The 19,360-nt window shown below is 57.2% G+C and overlaps 1 long non-coding RNA gene across 5 annotated transcripts; it reads right to left on the bottom strand.

Moving 5' to 3' along the window:
* Positions 1–5,893: 5,893 nt before the first annotated feature.
* On the bottom strand, positions 5,894–16,231 carry LOC111761565 (uncharacterized). Of its 5 annotated transcripts, XR_011647382.1 has the most exons (6): positions 15,908–16,023; positions 14,500–15,153; positions 10,274–13,380; positions 8,686–8,823; positions 8,076–8,211; positions 5,894–7,457 (listed from the first exon to the last, which is right to left on the bottom strand). It is a non-coding gene; the product is annotated as an uncharacterized lncRNA (long non-coding RNA). The 5 variants fall into 5 exon arrangements; XR_011647383.1 differs by having other exon boundaries at positions 10,274–15,131; positions 16,015–16,231; XR_009183278.2 differs by having other exon boundaries at positions 10,274–15,153; positions 16,015–16,230.
* Positions 16,232–19,360: the final 3,129 nt, after the last annotated feature.

Here is a 19,360-nt window from a genome sequence, read left to right as displayed (position 1 = left end):
CTCAAAAAACCCTCGCCTCCGGCTCTGGTGTTCAAGGGGTCGGGGCTCTGCAGACGTTACTTCATTCAAGCCTCCGTGCGTCTCAGGACGCGCTGACACTGCTTGCCGCCCTGACAGAGGTCTGGGATAATCCATACCTTGGCTTTGAATTCATCTGCTTTTCGCAGAGGGAGCCCTACAGTACAAATGCCCAACTTGATTTCCCCTCAAAATGGAGAGCTCAGGCAGGACGACAGAAACCCGAGCTCCAGAGCACCCGGTGTTCCCAGGCTCTGGGGCCAGAAGTGGTTTCTTAGTTATAAAACAGACATTGAGCAGAGCTGCAGGGAGGCAGGCACCAAAGCAAGAATGCGTGGTTGGCTTCCAAGTTTATGTTGGCGGAGAGGGCAGCGCAGCAAAATCCAAGCTGAAGATGTTTTGACGGAGACACAAACACACAAGGCAGGGCCTGGCTCGCCCCGCGGCTGGAGTTCCCAGTGTAAGCTCCTCAAGGGCGAGTTCTCTCCTCTCCTAACCCTGTCTTAGCCTGGGGCACAGAGGCGCAAACTTTGTGGGGAGGGAAGGAATGTCTGGTGCCTGAGGTCAATCAAGTTCATACCCTCCGGGGTGGTGTCACTGGGGCTGATTGAAAGTCCTTTGGGAGGATAGAATCAGAGGGATTTGTTGACTGTTCTCTGGTTGGGAAAGTCCAAAAGGCCTTCTTCTACCGACACCCCAAAGAATTGTTTATTCCACGAGTGTGAAGCAGCTGATACTGAAAGGGTTAATGAGGTCAGACTCTTAGTCTTTCAATGTCCCTTTCAGGCCAGTTGTTAAAAAGTGGGTCTATTTCCATCTGCCTTAGGATAAAGCCCCTGTTCTGTTTCTTGAACTTGAACTGAGCCTCTCAAGCCTCATCCGGGGCCCTGCTTAGTAGAGCCGGCTCGGGGACTCCGGTCCCAGTGATTCCAACTCGGGGTCCAGTAATCTGCTCGTGGCGCGTTCTCTCCAGGGGGTGCTGATAGAGGCGGTCTAGGAACCAGCCTGAGGACCGCTGAGCTGCTCAGAAGTTCTACAGCATTCTAGAGCTCAGAATTAGTATGCAAAATCAGAGAGATTCTTAAGAAAGATCAAAATCTGGGCCTCTGGTTGAGGGGAGATGATTTTAGGGTCTACACAGGAGTGGCATTAAATAAAAACGTTGGTTCCTAAGAGCCCAAATCATTCCACTTTCAAGTCCTCTGATTAGATCAAGCGGAGGTTGGTGGTCAAGCCGTAACCCCTCCTGACACTTCTAACCTTCCTTTTGATCAAAGAGAGAGAGGACATCCCACTCCCAGCCGTCAGCAGTCGGTGGGTCAGGCTAGAATGTAGTAATAGTCGTTTACGTTCGAGGTATTCAGTATTTCTACTGTCACCATCTATGAATGGCAAGGAATGCTAATTTCTGCATATGAGGGTGATACAAAGTTTCCTTTTAAAGTAAATTTATTTAAATAAAAACGTGAGGTGATTTACAGGGAAAGAAACAGTTATTGGGTGCTGGGACGAGGGCGCCTCGATGAGGCCAGCCTTACGAAGGTGGTTCAGGAATGACTGAAGTTTGGGCAATGCGGGTCTAGCTCAAGCCTTGCATTTTGGATATGAGGAAACTGACTTCCCAGAGGGGAAGGATTCGCCCAGGGTCACGCGCCATCTTTGCTGGCAGCTCGGGGCGCCCACCACGAAGCTCTGCAGGGCCAGGGACCTGAGCTTCCTGGGGAAGCATGAGCCCCAGCACCCCAAAATCCTTAAAACAGATCACAGTCAAGGGGCAGGAGTGACCTCACTCTGGCATGTGGGGGCGACTGGAGCAGAGGGCTGTAAAAATTTAATGGCCCTCCATTTGGTGGCCTGCTGCGGCAGGCAGGCCTCCTGCGAGGGGGTCACCCAAAAGGCGGAGGAAATGGAAACATTCTTTGGGGCTGACACAGCGGTTCAGCGGTGACCTCACCCCAACAACTGAAGACTTGTTATTCAAAACTTCATTTCATTTCGTTTCCAAGTGCCCAGGAGCCGGGACTGACAGGCAACTTTTGCCACCAAAAGCAAGACCCAGATTTGAAAAGCGCAGACCTTCTAAAGGCCTGCAGACGGCCGACTTTGGAGCCGCTGGTTCTGGTTCTTTCCCCACCCCTGTCAGCTATGCCTGGTGCAGGGGGGGGGCTGTTTCCAGGGGAGCCAGAAAGGTGGTGAGGGTGGAGGAGGGGGCTGAGCGAGGACCGGGTCTCAGCTGGAGTCAGCCGCAGCCTGGCCCTGCCAGGAGCAGTAGAGTATGATTTATGCCAGAGTCAAATCTACCTCGAGGCACAGAACCGCCGTTCAACCCCCATGTCAGCCAGCCATGGGCTGGGCAAGGGCCCTGGGGAGGGCAGGGGGCATGCAGCCTCGTGGGCAAGGAGAGGCCTGCCAGCCAAGGCCACTTCTCAGAGAAAGGGCAGCTGTGAGTCTCCAGCAGTGGCGGTGAGCTGGTAGACCAGCTATCTGGGAATAGGAGGAAGACTTGCCCTGATTGGAAGCGTTTGCCAATCTCTGTGGTGTGGATACTCCCACCACGGGCAATTTTGAAGCTGCCAATGGTTTAACAACGGGCTCTCAGACCGTGTAATGTCAGCTCTCACAAGCCTGTAGGAGCTGGTTCCAGCTCACCACTAAATTAGCAGTCAGCCCTCCCGGCAGCTGGGGAAGCAGAGGGCGCGGGCAAGGGGCCCTGGGCAGGGTCCACGACAGCCTCTCAGCGTCCTCCAGGCTCCGTGCTTCCTCTCTCAGGAGCAGGAGCCGCTGCCTCGACACAGCTCCAACACGCCCGCCCCCCCCAGGACCACCACCCCTCTTGGGTCCCCCGCTGCCTTCAGGCTGAGATCCCTTTCCCCATCTTGGCCCGGGGGACCTGGCCCCAGGGGCCCCTGCCAACCTCTCAGTCCCCACTGGCCCACCCACGGACTTTTCTCCTGTCCTTGCAGTCGTGGCCTCTCTCTTCGTTGGACCCCTCTTGCTTTCCCAAGCAGTCCCCTTGGCAGGGAACCCGTCTCCCCTTCCCCCTGCACTGAACCCCATTAGCCTCCATCAGCGTCACAGCACTGCTTTTGGGGTCTATCATTTAGAGGTGACACGCAGGGTATTCAGGGAGCTTGGGCTACCGCACCACTTCTCTGGGCTCAGCACACTGCCCGTCCACCTTGCCGGCCTGGGGGCCGCTGCCTGGCTGCGTCACGGCTGCGTCTCCAGCACCAAACACAGGGCCTCGTGCAGGAGAGACGAGTGGAGGAATGTTCCCATCCAGCAGCCTGTCCAGGAATGAATCAACGACCCGTGGTCAAGGTGCTTGCCCAGCCACAAACACCACCTGATAAGGGTCCTGCCTGCCTCCCTCTGCTCCAACAGCCCCGCTCTGGGGCCTGGAGAATGAAGCCTTGGTGCGGAGCTCAGCACGCCCTGCGCCCTGCACTCAGCCCCCCCACACACACACTTGCTGCCACTTACACCTGCTGTGGATCCACGTACTCCTCCTGGCAAACCAGGGCATGCACAGAAAGCATGGCCCCGTTTCAGAGATGAGGCCAGCAAAGAGGCTTGAGAGATTACATACCCACTCGAGACACCTGCCGTTCATAGCGCTTGTTCTACGACTTGCTTGGGGGCCAACGTGTGTCCTGGACGTCTTCTACAGAGTTCTGTGGGCCCTTGTAGCAAGGCATCGACCCTGAAGGTGGTCTTGGGCCAACTCCCATTTGCCTCCTCTGTGGCTGGCCCCAGGAAGGTTAGCTCAAGGGGCCTCAGGTTGGGTCTTACTCCCCGCTGGACCCCGAGATGCTAGCACAGAGCAGACACTCAGGACAGGCTGTTGCACGGACAAGCAAATGGCTGCCTTTGTCATGCAACAAGCTCCAGCTTATTTCCGTCGGTTTTATTTCCTCCACTTTGCAGGGAAACTGGCCCCAGATTGGGAAGGCACTTGTCCAACCCACTCGGTGAGCTGGGCCTGGAAGCCCCGCCTGCGCTTCTAAAGCCAAGGTCTTGGGAGGCGGACTTGCCCAATGGATAGGGCGTCCGCCTACCACATGGGAGGTCCGCGGTTCAAACCCCCTGCCTCCTTGACCCGCGTGGAGCTGGCCCATGCGCAGTGCTGATGCGCGCAAAGAGTGCCCTGCCACGCAGGGTGTCCCCTGCGTAGGGAAGTCCCACGCACCCTGTAAGGAGAGCTGCCCAGCGCGAAAGAAAGTGCAGCCTGCCCAAGAATGGCGCCACACACACGGAGAGCTGACACAACAAGATGATACATCAAAAAGAAACACAGATTCCCACACCGCTGATAAGGATAGAAGCGGTTACAGAAGAACACGCAGTGAATAGACACAGAAAGCAGACAACTTGGGGGAGGCGAGAAATAAGTAAAAAATAAATCTTAAAAAATAAATAAATAAAGCCAAGCTCTTTCCAACGTGCTCTGCTACTCTGGAAAGGTCCAGCCTCGTGCCGCACGGCTGTGGCAGCGGAAGGCTGGGAACGAGGAGGCCAGGGGGCCTCCAGGGAGGCGGGCCCAGGCCCTCCGCGGCCTCTGGCTCTTCAGAGCCACGCACCATGGAGGCCTGCCCGCACCTGGCGCTGTCTGCGCCGTGGCTGTGGGATGAAAGCCAAGGCCAGAGCCTCAGTGAGTTCTGGAAGGGACGCCCGGCGAGAGGGGCAGCTGCTGCGGGTCGGCGCTTTTATCACACAAATCTGCACTTCACGTAGGAAGAAAGGATTTGTGTGTGGGGGGGGCGGGGGGTGGTATTTGCTTAAGAGAATTGGAGAACTGGGAACTGTCTGGGTGGATGATTAATGAGAAAAAAATTACATTTCAATGAGGTCTCTCCTCCTGAAGGGTGACTCTCATCAAAGGGAGGGAGAGTGGATGTCAGGTTCATTTCCTCGTTTCGGCTATGGCTGGGGCGGGACGAGGCACTCTTGAGGGGGATGGGGTAGGAGAAGAGCGCTTAGAGATGAGGGGTGCTCGTGACATTACCGCGGCACGCGTCCCTGGAAGGCGACCATGGGGTAGGCGTTGCGTCAAGCACATCGTTTGCAGCATCGTGTACTTGTGACAACCTCTTGAATTAGGAGCCATGGGCACCCCCGTTTTATGGATGGGCAAAAGGAGGCGCAGGGAGTATCAAAGAGGGGCTCAGAGAACGACTGGAACCGGCCCTGCCTGGCTCTGGGGTCCTGGCCCTTCTCCCTTGACTCCTTCATAGGCCGGGCCTAACTCTGGGCCTGGAGACCCCGGGACAAGCCCCCACCCCGCAGGAGGCGCCGCCTCTGTCCGGCCAGGCCTGGGGGTGCACCACCCGCATCCTCCCTCTGACAGAGCACAGGCCTCTCCGCCGCAGCCTTCAGTCCCGGGCAGGGGCCTGCGCTCCCCTGCTTTGGGGGTCCGGGAAGGCAAAGCCAAGTCCAGGCCATGGGGGGCAGGCCCACGGCTTGGACACTGCTCCTGCCCAGCAGCTGCAGAACGTCATGCTCAGAGGATGCGAGGGTGGGTGGGCAGGGGGCAGCACCTGGTGAGGGTCCCAGACAGACTGGCTTGGGGGCCTGGTCACAGGGGGCAGTATCTGCTGGTTCCTGGCTGGGGCTGTGGGCCCCGGGGGACATGGGCCACCCTCAGTTTCCTCTCGTGCCGGCCTTGGCTGTGAGCGTCCGTGCCTGTCTCGGGCTGCCTGGGATCTGGGGCGGAGGGAGTCCAGCAGGGCGATTCTTTCTCAACCTGCCTTCCCGACACCCGCCCCCCATCCCCCAGCCAAGTCCCCCTGGAGGATGAATCCCCGAAGCAGCCTGTGGGGATGATCCTGAAGCAGCAGGGCCCACACCCCCAATCCCACTTCAAGCAGAGAAGCTGTTCTCTGAAAAATTCTTTTCATTCTACATTTTGGGCATTCACAGAAATTATCATTCAACAAAAGGTCTCCCTGGCCAAGGGGGGAGGGGGGCAGGGCAGGGGAGAGAAAGGGAAGGAAACCCCTCCTAAAGCAGCTCCTTGATTGTGCAGATGGGGAAACTGAGGCCCAGCCTGGCCACGGGCTGAGCCAGGACTGCTTGCTTCTGGGGTGTAGCAGCTTCCTGTTGCTGCTCTGACAAATGACCGTTCCTTAGCAGCTGAAACAACACGAATGCGTCCTCTCACAGTTCTGGGGCTCGGAAGCTGCAGGGGGTCTCACCGGACTGAGGTCGAGCTGGGGATGGAGCTGCCTTCCTTTCCTCTCGGGAGCTCTGGGGGGAAATCTGCTTCTCGCTCTCTCGGGCTCTTGGTAGTGTTCAGTCCCTTGGCGTTGGTAGGGCTGCGGCCCCCGCTTCCTCGCTGGCTGCCAGCTGGGGCTCGCCCTTGGCCCCCTGCCGCTCAGAGCAGCCGCCGCGCAGCCCCCTTCTCCTGAAGGCCTGGTGGGGAGAGGTCCTCTGCTTTGTTTTTTTTTACTTTTTTTTTTTTTTTTCTCTCCCCTTACCCCCCGCCCAGTTGTCTGTTCTTTGTGTCCATTTGCTGCGTGTTCTTCTTTGTCCACTTCTGTTGCAGGTGGCACGGGAATCTGTGTCTCTTTCTGTTGCATCATCTTGCTGTGTCAGGTCTCCGTGTGGGCGGCGCCATTCCTGGGCAGGCTGCTCCCTCCTTCGCACTGGGCGGCTCTCCTTATGGGGTGCACTCCTTGCGCGTGGGGCTCCCCTACACGGGAACATCCCTGCGTGGCACGGCACTCCTTGCGCGCATCAGCACTGCGCATGGGCCAGCTGTACGCGGGTCAAGGAGGCCCGGGGTTTGAACCATGGACCTCCCGTGTGGTAGACGGACGCCCGAACCACTGGGTCAAGTCCACTTCTCAAGATCCTCTGCTTTTAAGGACCCTCAGGGCCTCCCCGGGCCCCAGATAAAGCAGCGCAATCTTCCCGCCTCAAGCTCCTTTTGCCATGGAAAGCAATGGATTCCTTCGGCCCCTAGGACGTGAGCGTGTTTGGAGGCCGTTATTCCTGCAACCACATTGGAGCAGCCGAGCAGGACGCTGGGGGGCTCTTCAGGGCGCGGCCGTGGCCGTCCCTCTCCGCAGGTCGGGCAGAGGGACTCGGCTCGAGGACGGGAGGCACCGCCAGCGTTGTAAGAAGGCACCAGCTGCGGCCTCACCTGGTCTGCGGAGATGGCCTGGGACCACTCCTCCTCGCGGCATGTCCACTCCGTCACCAGGCTTGGCCGGCGGCTCCTCCGGGCCAGGTGTGGAGGGGATGGCGCAGGGGTGGACGAGGTAGCGTGCCCCTGCCTGCCGAGCCCGTGGTCCCACGTGGGAGACGGGCCTGAATCGCAGTGTCCCATGACTCAAAATGTGGTTATTCCTAAGAAAAGGGCAGGGGAGCAGTGTAGCCCAATGGTTTGAGTGCCTGCTTTCCACAGAGGAGGTCCCAGGCTCAATTTCCAGTATCTCCTAAAAAAAAGAGAGAGAGAGAAGTAAATGTGGTTTTGAGTATGCTGACAGCAATGAAGAAAACCCTTGGATTCTGTGGAAGCAAATCATCCGTGGCTTTGCTGAGGAATTGGTTCTTAGCCAAGGCTGGAAGGACAAGGACACATGGGAGCTAAGTGGGCTGAAGGGGGAGAGGGAACACCCTGGCAGAGGGTACAGCGTATGCAAAGGCCCTGTGGACAAAAAGGGCCTGGGCTGTTCTGGGTCCCGAGACGTGGTAGAGGTGGCCGTGGTATAGTAAGCCAGAGGGCCACGGGGAGAGAGGAGGCTGGAGAAATCAGGGGTCTCACTTCCCATTCTAGAAACATCCCTAGAGTTAAGCACTCTCAACAAGAGATTGTTTTCCCTTCTGCAAAAACCACGGAAATACCACCCTTAGCAATTGATGTGGGAGCCAGTTCCTCAATTGTGATCAAAGCTACAGCAAAACTTTTTAGTAGGAAACGCGTTCTTCCCGTAGGGAAGATTAAACACACAGCGCCCTTGGGCTGAAAATCAAACCATCCTGATCCGCCCTGCACCTCGCGCCCCAACCGCCCTCCCCGCCCACTCAGGGGTGGCTTCCCCTGGCCCCCAGACCTGCGCTTGGAGTTGAGTCACCGCCAGATGCCTCTTTTAACAGCCCCCATTTCCTCTGCTCGGGAGGCCTGCACGCTGAAACGGCGTCTCCCCGCAGCGAAAGCCAAGCCAAACAGATTCATTTAAGATGCATCTGCTGTAGATTAAACATTTGGAAAAGTCATTTTATAAATATTTTTTTCCACAACCGCATCCCCATATGGCGGCGAGCGCCGGGCTCCGCTCGGAACCCGCCGGAGGCCTCATGCACGCGGTGACCGCGCTCAGGACCTTGAGCCCAGCCGCCAAGAAGCAGCCCGGAGCGGCTTTGTGTCTACCTTTGGGGCACCCCTTGACTCCTTGGCGCCGACCAAGCACACAGAGCCCACCGGGGGGCGGGGGCAGCGAGAGGCCAGGAAGCCCTCCCGGTCCCCCCAGGCCTTTGTCCTAGGGCCGTCAGCTCTTGTCCCCTTCATCCACTGCAGTCAACAGAGAATCACCACGTGGGACTGCTTCTGCCTGGCCAGGGTCTCCAGCTCTGCCCCGGCTGCCCGCCTCCTTTGCTCCCACCATCGCCTCTTGCTTGGACCCACCCCCCCACACATCCTGAGCCCCTCGTCCACCCACCCACCTCCATCCATCTCCACCCAGCAGCCTCAGGGATCACATCTGTTCTGGGCTTAAAAGCCAAAACCAGGGAGCAGTGGGGCTCAAGTAGTTGAGTGCCTGCCTCCCACGTGAAAGGTCCCGTTTTGGTTTCCAGTGCCTCCTAAAGAAAAAAAACAAAAAGACAATGAGCAGAGAGCAAGCAAAAAACCCCAAAATAACGAGCAGACAATGGGTGCAAACAATGAGCAAAAACAACGAGCAGACAGACAAGGGAGCCTTCTGGGGGGGGGGGGTGGGATCCCAACACCAGTGGAAAATCCCCCTCCCAAGGAAGGCCGCCCCTTCGAGGTGGTTTTGAAATAATTTTATCTTCATAGGAAGTGGCAGAGAGAACATGGGGTGGCCAACCTCAGGCCCGAGGGTCCCACCCCGCCAAGTCCTCTGCCCCAAGTGAGGCACAAAAGCACCCACGCCTCCCCAACTCAAGGGACCATCGGACTCCAGCGGTGACTGTGCCAGTGGGGACGGCTTGAAGGCTAGAGGCCCCCAGTGCTCCGTGCACAACCCCAGGGCTGTTGCAAGTCTCTGAGATGATCAAGATTGAATTTGCCCCCCGTCGTGGGCAACGGAAGCTCAGACTCAGATCCAAGTTGGTTTAAAGATCTAAAGAATTTTTAAAACTCCAGATGTGTTGGCCTTTGCCCCGAGTCTCTGGGTTAGGACTTTGCTGCTCCAAGGCAGGCCCTTGAACTGGGAGCTTGTGGGAAATGCTGATTCCTGGGCCCCACTGCAGACCTCCGAAGTCAGAATCCCTGGGCTGGGGCCCGGGGCTGTGCTTCCCCAAGCTCTCCAGGGGATCCCCCACGCTCCAGTCTGAGTGGCCTGGCTGGGGAAGTGTAGACCCGTTGAGCGTATTAGAAAGTGTGTAAGGAACCGGCCGCGCAGAGCGAGACGCACCGCAAGGGGCTCAGCCTGAAGGGCCGGGGGACAAGACCTGCGAGTCCCCAGTGTCTCCAACCGCCCCCTTTCGAATACAGGGCCCTTTCAAGCTGGCTACAGTATGGAGTCAGATACCCCCATTCCTGCCCCCAAGCCTTGCACTCGATGTCCTCAGACCAACTAGGTAGATTGAATCATGCTGCGAGCCCTTATTTTTGAGAGCAGTATGTTTTGGTTTTTGTTTTGGAATTCCAGCTCCGCACCAGGGCTTGGTCTAGAAAAACAAGCTCCAAGCTCCAAAAACAATAAATAGCACGTGGCGTCCTCGCCGTACCCGCCTGACCCCGGCTTGAGCTCAGCCTGCTGGGGCAGCGTCCCAGGTGGGCTTCCTTGGCCCGGGTCCTAAAATCTGCTGGGGAGGACGGATGTTAGCAAAAGGCTCACGTTCTTTTCAGCTGCCCCCAAAGGCCGGTCATGCCGGCTGTGCCCAGCTAGGATTGGACGGTTGCGAGCAACAGAAACCGATGAGGTGACCTGAAGCCAAGAGCAGATTGGCTGCCAGGGGAGGGGAGGGTGCAGGGTAAGGAGAGGAGGCTGGAGAGCCTGGCCTGGAAGAGGTAGCCTGGGGCAGAGCCGGGGGTCTTGGTGGCTGGGAGAAAGGACAGACTTACCTACTCTTGCAGTAATGAAGAAACTCTTCCCGGCACTGAGTTTTGCACGAGAGTCAAAGTTCTAGAAGAGAGTCCTGTGACCCACTTGGGCTGATTCGTCCCCCTTAACCCGTGGTCCGTTTTCCATCCTTCTCCTTATCGGAACGTTGGGCGCCTTGCCCTGTCAGCTGCCCCCTCCCAATGGCCTTCGGTTTCCTTTTGAGGGTGCCCACTGTTCTTTCCCACACTGCGACTGGGGCACCACCCCCTGGGCTGGGCCAGGGCGGTGAGTGGATCCACTCCAGGGGCCGGGGCAGGGGACGCAGCAGAGCGACGCTGCCGGCGCAGCAGGGGCTTTTACAGCCCACCGCCTGCCGCTCGCCGCTGAGCCCTGCTCCCCGGGACCTCCAGCCTGCCCCACGCGTGGGCAGACCGGGCTCTGGCCAACCCACGAAGCTCTCAGGGAGGGAAGTGCAGGCGCTGCCGTTGGCAGGCGGGAGGTGGGCGCTGAAATGGTGGGGGCGGAGCGGTGAAGGGAGGGGCCCCAGGAGCTGGAATTTTGATTTAACTTCATTGTAATTAGCTTGCACTGAAGTAGCCACAGGTGGGTAGTAACTATCATGCTGGACAGTGCAGGTCTAGAAGGGATGATGGATTCAAAACAAATTACGATGCCAGTAACTTTTTTTTAAAAGATCTATTTTATTTATTCCTGCCCCGCCCGCCACCTGTGCTCGCTGTCTGCTCTCTGTGTCCATTCACGGCACCTTCCTCTGTGTCTGCTTGCCTTCTCGTCTTTTCTTTAGGAAGCACTGGGAGCCAGTCCTGGGATCTTCCAACAAGGGAGAGAGGCCCCCAATCGCTTGAGCCACCTCGGTGACCTGGTTTGTTGTGTCTCTCGTTGTCTTTCCTTGGTGTCTCTTTCTGTTGCGTCATCTTGTTGCATCAGCTCACTGCATGGGCCAGCTCACTTCACCAGGAGGCCCCAGGAACCGAGCCCGGGACCTCCCATTTGGTATATGGGAGCCCAATTGCTTGAGCCACAGCCGCTTCCTGCCAGTAACTATTTAAATACACCTGAGACCATCGAGAGGTGATCTTACTATAGTCTCTACACTTTCCTTCCCGACACAGTGACGAGGACTGACCGGGTCAGCTGTGACCTGAAAGAAGCTCCGAGGAAGAGAAACAAAGAGTTGGGGGAAGGACTCGCCGAGGGAGCTAGGAAGCCCCCGTACCAACGGCCCCTGGAAGCTCTTGCTGTTATGCCCATTTTTCAGGTGGGGAAAGTGGGGCTTGCAGCTGGGGGTCTTGGATTGCAAGCAGCGGGCTCTGCTTCCTCAGACAAGAGAGAGTTGGCTGGGCCCCTCTGGATGGGGCAGCTGGAGAGCCAGGCCTGCGCAGGTGCAGACGCCGGTGCTGCAGGAGCCGTGGGAACGGAGTGGCCAGTTTTGGGCTCGCTGTCTGATAAGCCTGAAGAAGAGGCCCTGTGCCCTCCTGGTCAAGAGAGGGGCACGTGAGCAGACCAGGGAGATTCCTCCCTGGGACTGGATTCTTCTTCTTTGAACTTGATTCTTGAGCAGATTCTCCGGAACACAAGGAGACTTTGCCCCCAGACCCCGCAACGCCATTCCGTCAACAGCCTCTCCCAAGAAAGCCAGTTTCCCCCAGATCCCCCCACCCCACCCCCCGAAAGAGGCCTGCGTATTTGGGTGGACGATCGACCGATCCTGTCTGCACTTTTTAATTCTTAATGAGTCCCCGTCCCCTCCGCCCCCGCCCCCAAGCCAGCACAGTAAACAGACCTCAGTTCTCACCACCCCCGCTCCTGCCAGCTTCTGTGGCGGCCGTGTACGTGCTGCCTTCCACCCAGCGAGAAATATTTTGCTGGGTTTATTGGAGAAATTGCCTGTCAGATGTGATTATTTGTTTGGAGTTCTGTATATCAAATTCTGCCCGAGCAGGCGGCCTGTGGCACACAGTTTATAGGTATATGGCGGGCACAGTCCCATTAAACTCCCCATAAAAATATGCTTGGTTGAAAAAAAAATGTTTACAGTTAACATAAAGAATCACAAAATCGCCCCTCCCCGGGGACTGCTGCGTTCGGCTGTGTTTACTGTCTGCGGCGGGTCCCTGGCTCGGCCCCTCTCCCCTCGCGCCGGCAGGGGTGGGGGCTGCGAGACAGACAGCCTTCGTTTGTGATTCATTTCCTCGTTGCTTAATCACAGCAGGTGAGAATCCCGACTGATTGACCCTGAAAAAGAAATCCATCTGGCTCGGCTAAAATTACATTTCAGACGGGGATTTGATGGGCAAAATTAAAAGGCTGGCGGAATCCATCCTTCCACGTGAAACAAGTTCTCTGTTGGCACTGGGGCAGGGGGTGGGGGGGTGGTTATTGGGGTTTTGCAAACTAGGACGACCTGTTGGGTCTGGCTGAAGCCATCCTCCCCGCACAGCGGGCCCCCTGGCTCCCGGTGCGGGTCCTTCCGTGGCAGGCCAGGCTTCTTGCCATGTCCGGGGGCACCGAGAGCCCCATCCCACGGGTGTGGGGTTCATGGCCGGCGATGCTGGCAAAGTGCTCCTCCCTTGGCCAGCGTCCTCTGGGCGTGAGCCGGGACAGAACGGGGCACTCTGATCGGGGTGGTGGTGGCATGAATCTGCTACTGTAAAGGTCCCTTTTAGACGGTCGCATTTTGCAGGGGCCACGGGTGCCCCTGCTGTGGGTCCCTCCACTGAAAACCACGAAGCACGCACTGTGCTCCCGCTCCGCCCAGCTTGGGAAGGGGCAGCTTTGCTCGGCCCGGCCTAAACTTGACGTTGGGGCTACACGTATGGGTTGGAGTTTTTGAATTCTGCAGAGGAGAGGGAGCAGAAGCAGAAAGAGGAGAATGAGAGGGACCTTCCGGATTTATGGGGGGCAGGGGATGGCTACTACATTCTTTACCAAAAGCCAGAGGCAGAGACTCTGCTCAGGGACAGCTGCATTTCCCTGCAGGGCCTCCGAGGATGCCCTAACCGGCAAGACCCCAGGACCCTGATCGCCGATGGAAAGGGGAAGATGCTTAGGCAGGGAGCTGTCCACTTCCCAGAATGCAGCTTGCTGTCCTCGCCAGCCTGAAATCCTGGGGACAAGAGGGTGTGATTCTAACTCTTGTTGCTGTTAGTGAAATGCTCCCAAGCCAGCCCACCAACTGCTGCCGAGTGCTCCCTCTGTACCAGCCCTGCCCCAGGCTCAGGGCTACCCAGAGAGGAGGCAGCCCCCCGTACGGGGCTCTTGGTCCAGCGGGGAGGCCAGCAAGCTCTGCCTTTGCCAGGCGATGGGTTCTACGAAGAGGGAAGATCACTTCTAGAAATGGAGGGACTGGGTGGGAGGGCATAGCCTCTCCCCAGCCCCTCCCTCCTGTTTTCCACTCTTCCTTCAGGGAACCACCCTTCCCCATTTCACAGGGCTTGGGGGAGGGGCTACCAACCAGAACTTCTACCTCCAGCCCCAAAACAGACCCAATCCAAAACCTTCCTTGAGATTTTATACATGGACACTGAGAGATGTCCTGTGCTGGGAGTCTAAGGGTGCAGGGCTCCAACTCTCGGTGCCCCCATGCTACATGGAGGAAGCTTTGTGCAGTAGAGCATCAACTCAGAGAATCAACTCAGAGAAAGAGCATGCCCTAATGGTCCTAGATCCGTTGAGCTCCTAGATCAAACCGTGACTGAAGCCCTCTCCCCCAATTCTTCTGTTGTATGAGCCAATAAATAAATCATCTTATTTTGTTTGAGCCCTGTTGAGCTGTTTGCTGTCTCTTACAGAATAAAGGATCTCAATCAACACGGGGACCTAAATAGGTCCATTAAGATGGGTCTTTAACATAGAGGGGTTTGGGGTGGGAAAGGGGAATCCAGACAGAACAGAGAAGGGCTGAGCCAAGATGTGGCCAGAGGAAAGTTGGGAGCACAGGGGAGTCGCCACCGTGGTTCTCCATGGTATCACTCAGCATGGTGAGTGCCCCACAAAATCCAGGGCGCCCCACAAAATCCAGGAAGCATGAGTGCTGGACTCTAGCCTGGAATGCTGTTTGATAACTATGCCCAGATAAAGCTGGAAGGACGGGTTTGAGAGCCACTGGCATCTCAATCACCCCCAAGGCATGAGCTCAGAGCAAAATGGTTCACGGGTTCCCCAGCCAGAGACTTTTGGCACCAAATCCAGTTTCTCCCAGAGTGACCCACATGTGGAAAACTACCTGGGATTCAGGATCTGCATGACTCATCTTGATTTCCCAGGTTCATGCATCATCCTTTCAGGAAAAAAAAAATTCACTTTAAATCCATGATTACATCATCACCTGCCTTAGAGATGCAGACGCAACTCCAAGTCAGTTTTCTGGGTGCAGGAAGCCAAGGTAGCAAGTGATTTCTTGACTCTCTGGGGCTTCTGGAAACGGCCCAGCTCTAAGGGTGGCAGGAAAGTGCTGTTGTCTATGCAGCCAGAGGCTGAAATCTCAGCAAATGCAGATGATCTAATCGGGAGCCGGGTGGAGCTCCTCTTCCTGCCCGGGAGGTCCTGGGGCACTTTGGAAATGCTCATGTTCTCAGACCCAGACTGTGCAGTTTTCCGATTTGGACGTCAGTGGCCTATTGATTTGACAGCTTCCTTGTTCCCTCCCTGCTTCCGTCTTTGATTTCGTTTATGAAAGACTCAGCCTTCTCAGGCTGCGGGCTCAGGGCCTGCCCGTAAGTTACACCTGCCGGGTTCCCAGGCTGATTGGGCCGGCGGTGCCAGCCAACCGCCTCCCTTTCGGGCCTCTCGGTTCCACTTGGAGGGACTTGCATCCTGTTGGGGAGACTTGTGCATACACAGACAGGGCGGTGGATTCTAGAAAAGAGAAACCTGAGCTCTGCGGAGGCAGAGCGGGGAGGAATTCGGGGAGGGCCCAGAGAACGTCTGAGCGCAGAAGGCCCTGGCTGAGCTGGCCGCCCCTGCCCAGCCCCACTTCCTCGTTTGATCCTCATCATAACCCCACCTTACATTTGGGGAAACTAAAGCTCAGAGAGGTGTAGCAACTTGCCCAAGGCCAGAATGTGCAGTTTAGACTATGATCTCTCCTACATCTCGGACAACGCTCTTAGCACGGACTTTATTTTTAAGTGTTAAGTGGGTTTGGGGGTCGCCCTCTCAGCCATGCTGCCTGGCATATCCTCTCCATGTCCCTGGCCCGTTCCTCTCCCACTCTCCTGGTTGCTATTTCACACTCCCTGCTTTCTTTCCATAAACCTCCAAGCCTCCTCTCTGCTCTCCGCTGTGGGCTTGGCCCCATTTCACTGGAAAAATAGAGCATTTGGAAGAGGGTTTCTGCGGTGCTGCCCTGCCCCACCTCCCGCCTACCTGCAGCCCTCGTGCAGCCACGAGCCCCTGAGCCACCGCTGCCTGCCTCCACCTAAGGCCGAGAACCCCGTCCCCATGTCCCTCGAAGGGGAGGCCTTTCTCTGCCCTTCTGGATCACCAAGTTCCCTGCTCTGCTGGAGCCTCTCTATTCATATCAGAAATGCCACCTTAAAAATAGTCCTCGTTCTTGACTCCCTCTCTCTCTGGCCACCACCCAAAAACACCAAAACAAATGAAAATGTCTCCTTCTCCCGAGGACGGCCTACCCTGGCTGCTCTGCCCATTCACTCCAGAATCCATCAGAAAGGGGCTCTGCCTTCACCTGCCCGTCGTGGGGCCCTGCGGGGAACCCCCACAGGCAAACCTGGCTCACCAAGGACGGCAGAGAAGAAAGACCGGAACTCCCGCCTCTGAGCCGTGGAGTTACCCAGCCCTGGAGCTGCCCTGCCTTCGGACTTCCTGCCCGGTGACCGCAGAGCTGCCCTTCTCCTTAAAGCCAGTTGCGTCTGAGTCTTTTGTTTCGCAGCCAGTCTTGCAGGTGTGCCCAGCCACTCTCCTGACCGGCTGCTCCTTGAGCTCCTCCCCAACCCGCAGTGTCAGCTGTCACGGAAGAGGACTTGCTTTTTCTTGGAGGTGCCGTCAGAAGCCCCGTATTCGTTTCTTTAGGTCACATTGCCTGCATTTTAAGGTCCCGCCAACCCAAACCTCCAGATGTGGTGGACATCTGTTGATTTTTACAGGATGAACAAACAAGCAGACAGAATGGACTCCAGCACTCGCCGTGGGCTAGTCCGGGCAGGCAGGGGCCCGGCTGGTGTTTCCTTGCGTTCATTCAGCACTCAACACGTTTGTTGAGCACCTACCATCAGCCACGTACCTGCGCCCACGCTGGAGGCACAGTGGTGAGCAAGGCAGGTGCGAGGGCCTTAGGGGTGACAGACAAAGGCAAAACCGAGCCCCTGTGGAGACGGCAGCGAGGGGCTAGCTCTGGTTTTGAGCATTTACTCTGAGCTGGGCATGGTGCTAAGCACCTGGCAAAGATCACCACACATAACCTTCATTACGATTTGGAGATTATTATTGTTCCTTTTGAAATGAGAAAATGACGTTGCAAAATGGCTACTGCAGTTGCCCAAAGACCCACAACCGATCAAGTGCTGAGCTGAGCATGGGACTGAGGCTGTGAAGAGTGCAAACCACAGGACCACACTGCTTCCGAGCCTGTGCACTCCTTGGGCCTTTGCTCCCAGGACTGATAGCTCAGCTGTCAGCTGGAACGGCCCGTCTTGGCCGCTGTCTTTCCTTGCTTGGGTGTTCTTGGCAGAGGGGTTCCCCCACTCATCTCATCAGTTTGGTGCATGTCCCCTGGTTTATTTGCTTTTTTAGGAGGTACCCAGGATGGAACCCAGGACCTCATACGTGGGAAGCAGGAGCTCAAACATCCACTCCCCAACCTGGGTTTCCTGGTATCTGACGGGCACCAGGGACAGCAGAGGCGACTGAGTGGTGGCCCCTGCCCTCCAGGTGCCCATGTGGCAGAGCCAGGGAGCCCCAGGCACACCCCACGCCAATGAGATTGCAATCTCTGGTGGGTTGGGGGCCTCGGTATTTTCGGGGCTCCATGAGGAATTCCCATGTGTGGCCAAGGGCCAGAATCAGTGTTCTAGAATGGACCCCTGAGGGAAGGGACAGCACGTGCATTATTCAACACTTTACCACCAGGGGCTTCCACAGGGCCAGGCACACAGGAGGTGCTCAATTAATGCACGCAGAATTGATGGAGAGATGAAATCACTGGGGGCAGTGCAAATGTGAACAGCATGGGGATGTGAAGTGATGCGGCCTCTCAGGAGGAGCATCCGGCAGTTCCTTGTAAAACTAAACCTGCAGCCTCCCGCCTGCCCAGCGAGAGCTTGTGTGGGATTTACCCTGAGAAATGAAAACTCACGTTCTCACCAAAACCCACGCACAAATGTTCCTGCCACCTTTATTTGTCATCCCCCAAACCTGGAAGTGAGCTTGATGCCCCTCAGCAGGTGAGTGGTTTGACAAGCCGTGGAGTACTACATAGCCATGGAAAAGGCACACACCGCTGATGCCCACAGCAACCTTGAGGGACGCTCAGAGGAGTCTGCTGAGGAACAGAAGGCCAGTCTCAGAAGGCGACATTTTGTCTTGAAATGACTAAACCAAAGACAGAAGAGAGGGGGTGCTGTCAGAGCTTGGGAAAAGGAAGGAAGGGAGGGAGGGGTCTGTGGCTCTAAAAGGGCAGCATGAGGGGTCCCAGTGGTGTTGGCAGTCTGACTTAATTGTGGCGGTGGTCACTTGGATCTGTACTAGTGACACAGTACACAGACACACACACACGTGCAACTGGGGAAACCGAGTAAGGTCAGTGGACCGTGTCAAGTCAGTTTCCTGCTGGTGGGACTGTGCTCTAGAGCTGCAAGATGCCACCCTGGAGGAGACCAGAGACAGGGGCCATGGGATCTGAATTATCCTTGTAACTGCAGGCAAATCCACAATTGGCTCAAGGTGAAAAGTTTATACAGAAAAAGCCCAAGGAGACTCCCAGTGCGATTTGCTCAGGGCTGGGTCTGGCATTAAAGGAGTCTGGGGGCTGCAGAAGAGGCGCCCCCAGCAGTGAGTGCGAGGGCAGAGCTGTGCCCACACATTGCTGAGCCTCAGGGAGGGGTCGTGGAAGAGGCGGGCAAAGAAGTGTCTCCGCAGCTGGAGCTGCCGGCCGAAGACCCAGGCAGAGGAGGTTACTCCCAGGGCCTAGGAAAGTTCCACCTGGATGAAGCAAAGCCCGGGAGAAGGAGCCTGAATCATGCGGCCGTCGATAGGATTTGTGCAAGAGATAGAGATGGGAAGATTGGTGTTTGAAAATGACCGCAGGCTCCCATTGAATCTGTCCCCAACCACTTCCCACCTGGCCACTTGACGGCTCCCACCCAAGGCAGGAGTCTCCCTCCTGGGGGCGGGGTGCCCTAGCCGTGGCTCCCAGGGAGGCCCGAGGCTCACTTATGGCGCTGACTGGGGTCGCACTGCACGGGGGCACTTCCTGGGCCAGGAAGCCAGAGGCTGAGCCACTTGTGCCGTTTCCTGGGTCAGCGGAGGAGTCACCCTCAGAGCTCACGGCTTGAGCGATGGGGAGGGGTGGGTCTCCAGACCAAGACTGGGGGCTGTTGCTCAAAGACAGGGGCTGGGAGGCGGGCAGGGAAGCCCCAGCTCTGCACTTGGCCAGGACCCCTCGAGAGCTCGGGGCGTCCCGGGCCCTCCTGAGGGTCTGCCGAGCCACCACCCAGGGCTGCTCTGGTGTCGAGACATGGAGGCCACACTCCCCCCTCGAACGACCCCTGGTGTGGCTCTGGCAGTTCCACCGGCTGAGCAGAGTGGGTCCCGGGCTGCCCTGGTCCTTTCGGCTTCTGGACTCCTGCACGAGGGCAGGGAGGAGCCTGCGCCCCTCAGTGGGGCCTCCTGGGCTGGAACACCGGGGAGGAGGGGAAGGGCTCGGTGAACTCGAGGAACTTCCTTAGCCCCTCTGGGCCTCAGTTTCCCCATCTGTGAAATGGGGATGTTGATACCAGAGTGCATAGTAAAGCTCCGTGCAGTTACTGACAGCAGGCTAATGACGCCAGGGGAAATACACCATTTAACCCCGTGTGGCCCAGGCCTGCAGGCAGAGGGCTCTCCCGGTTCCTGCTTGGCCGCTGTGT

The sequence above is a fragment of the Dasypus novemcinctus genome, chromosome 24 (assembly GCF_030445035.2).
Source record: "Dasypus novemcinctus isolate mDasNov1 chromosome 24, mDasNov1.1.hap2, whole genome shotgun sequence".
In the NCBI taxonomy this organism is placed as follows: Eukaryota; Metazoa; Chordata; class Mammalia; order Cingulata; family Dasypodidae; genus Dasypus; species Dasypus novemcinctus.
Note: the sequence above shows the minus strand (reverse complement) of the source record. Positions and strands in the feature narration are given on the sequence as shown.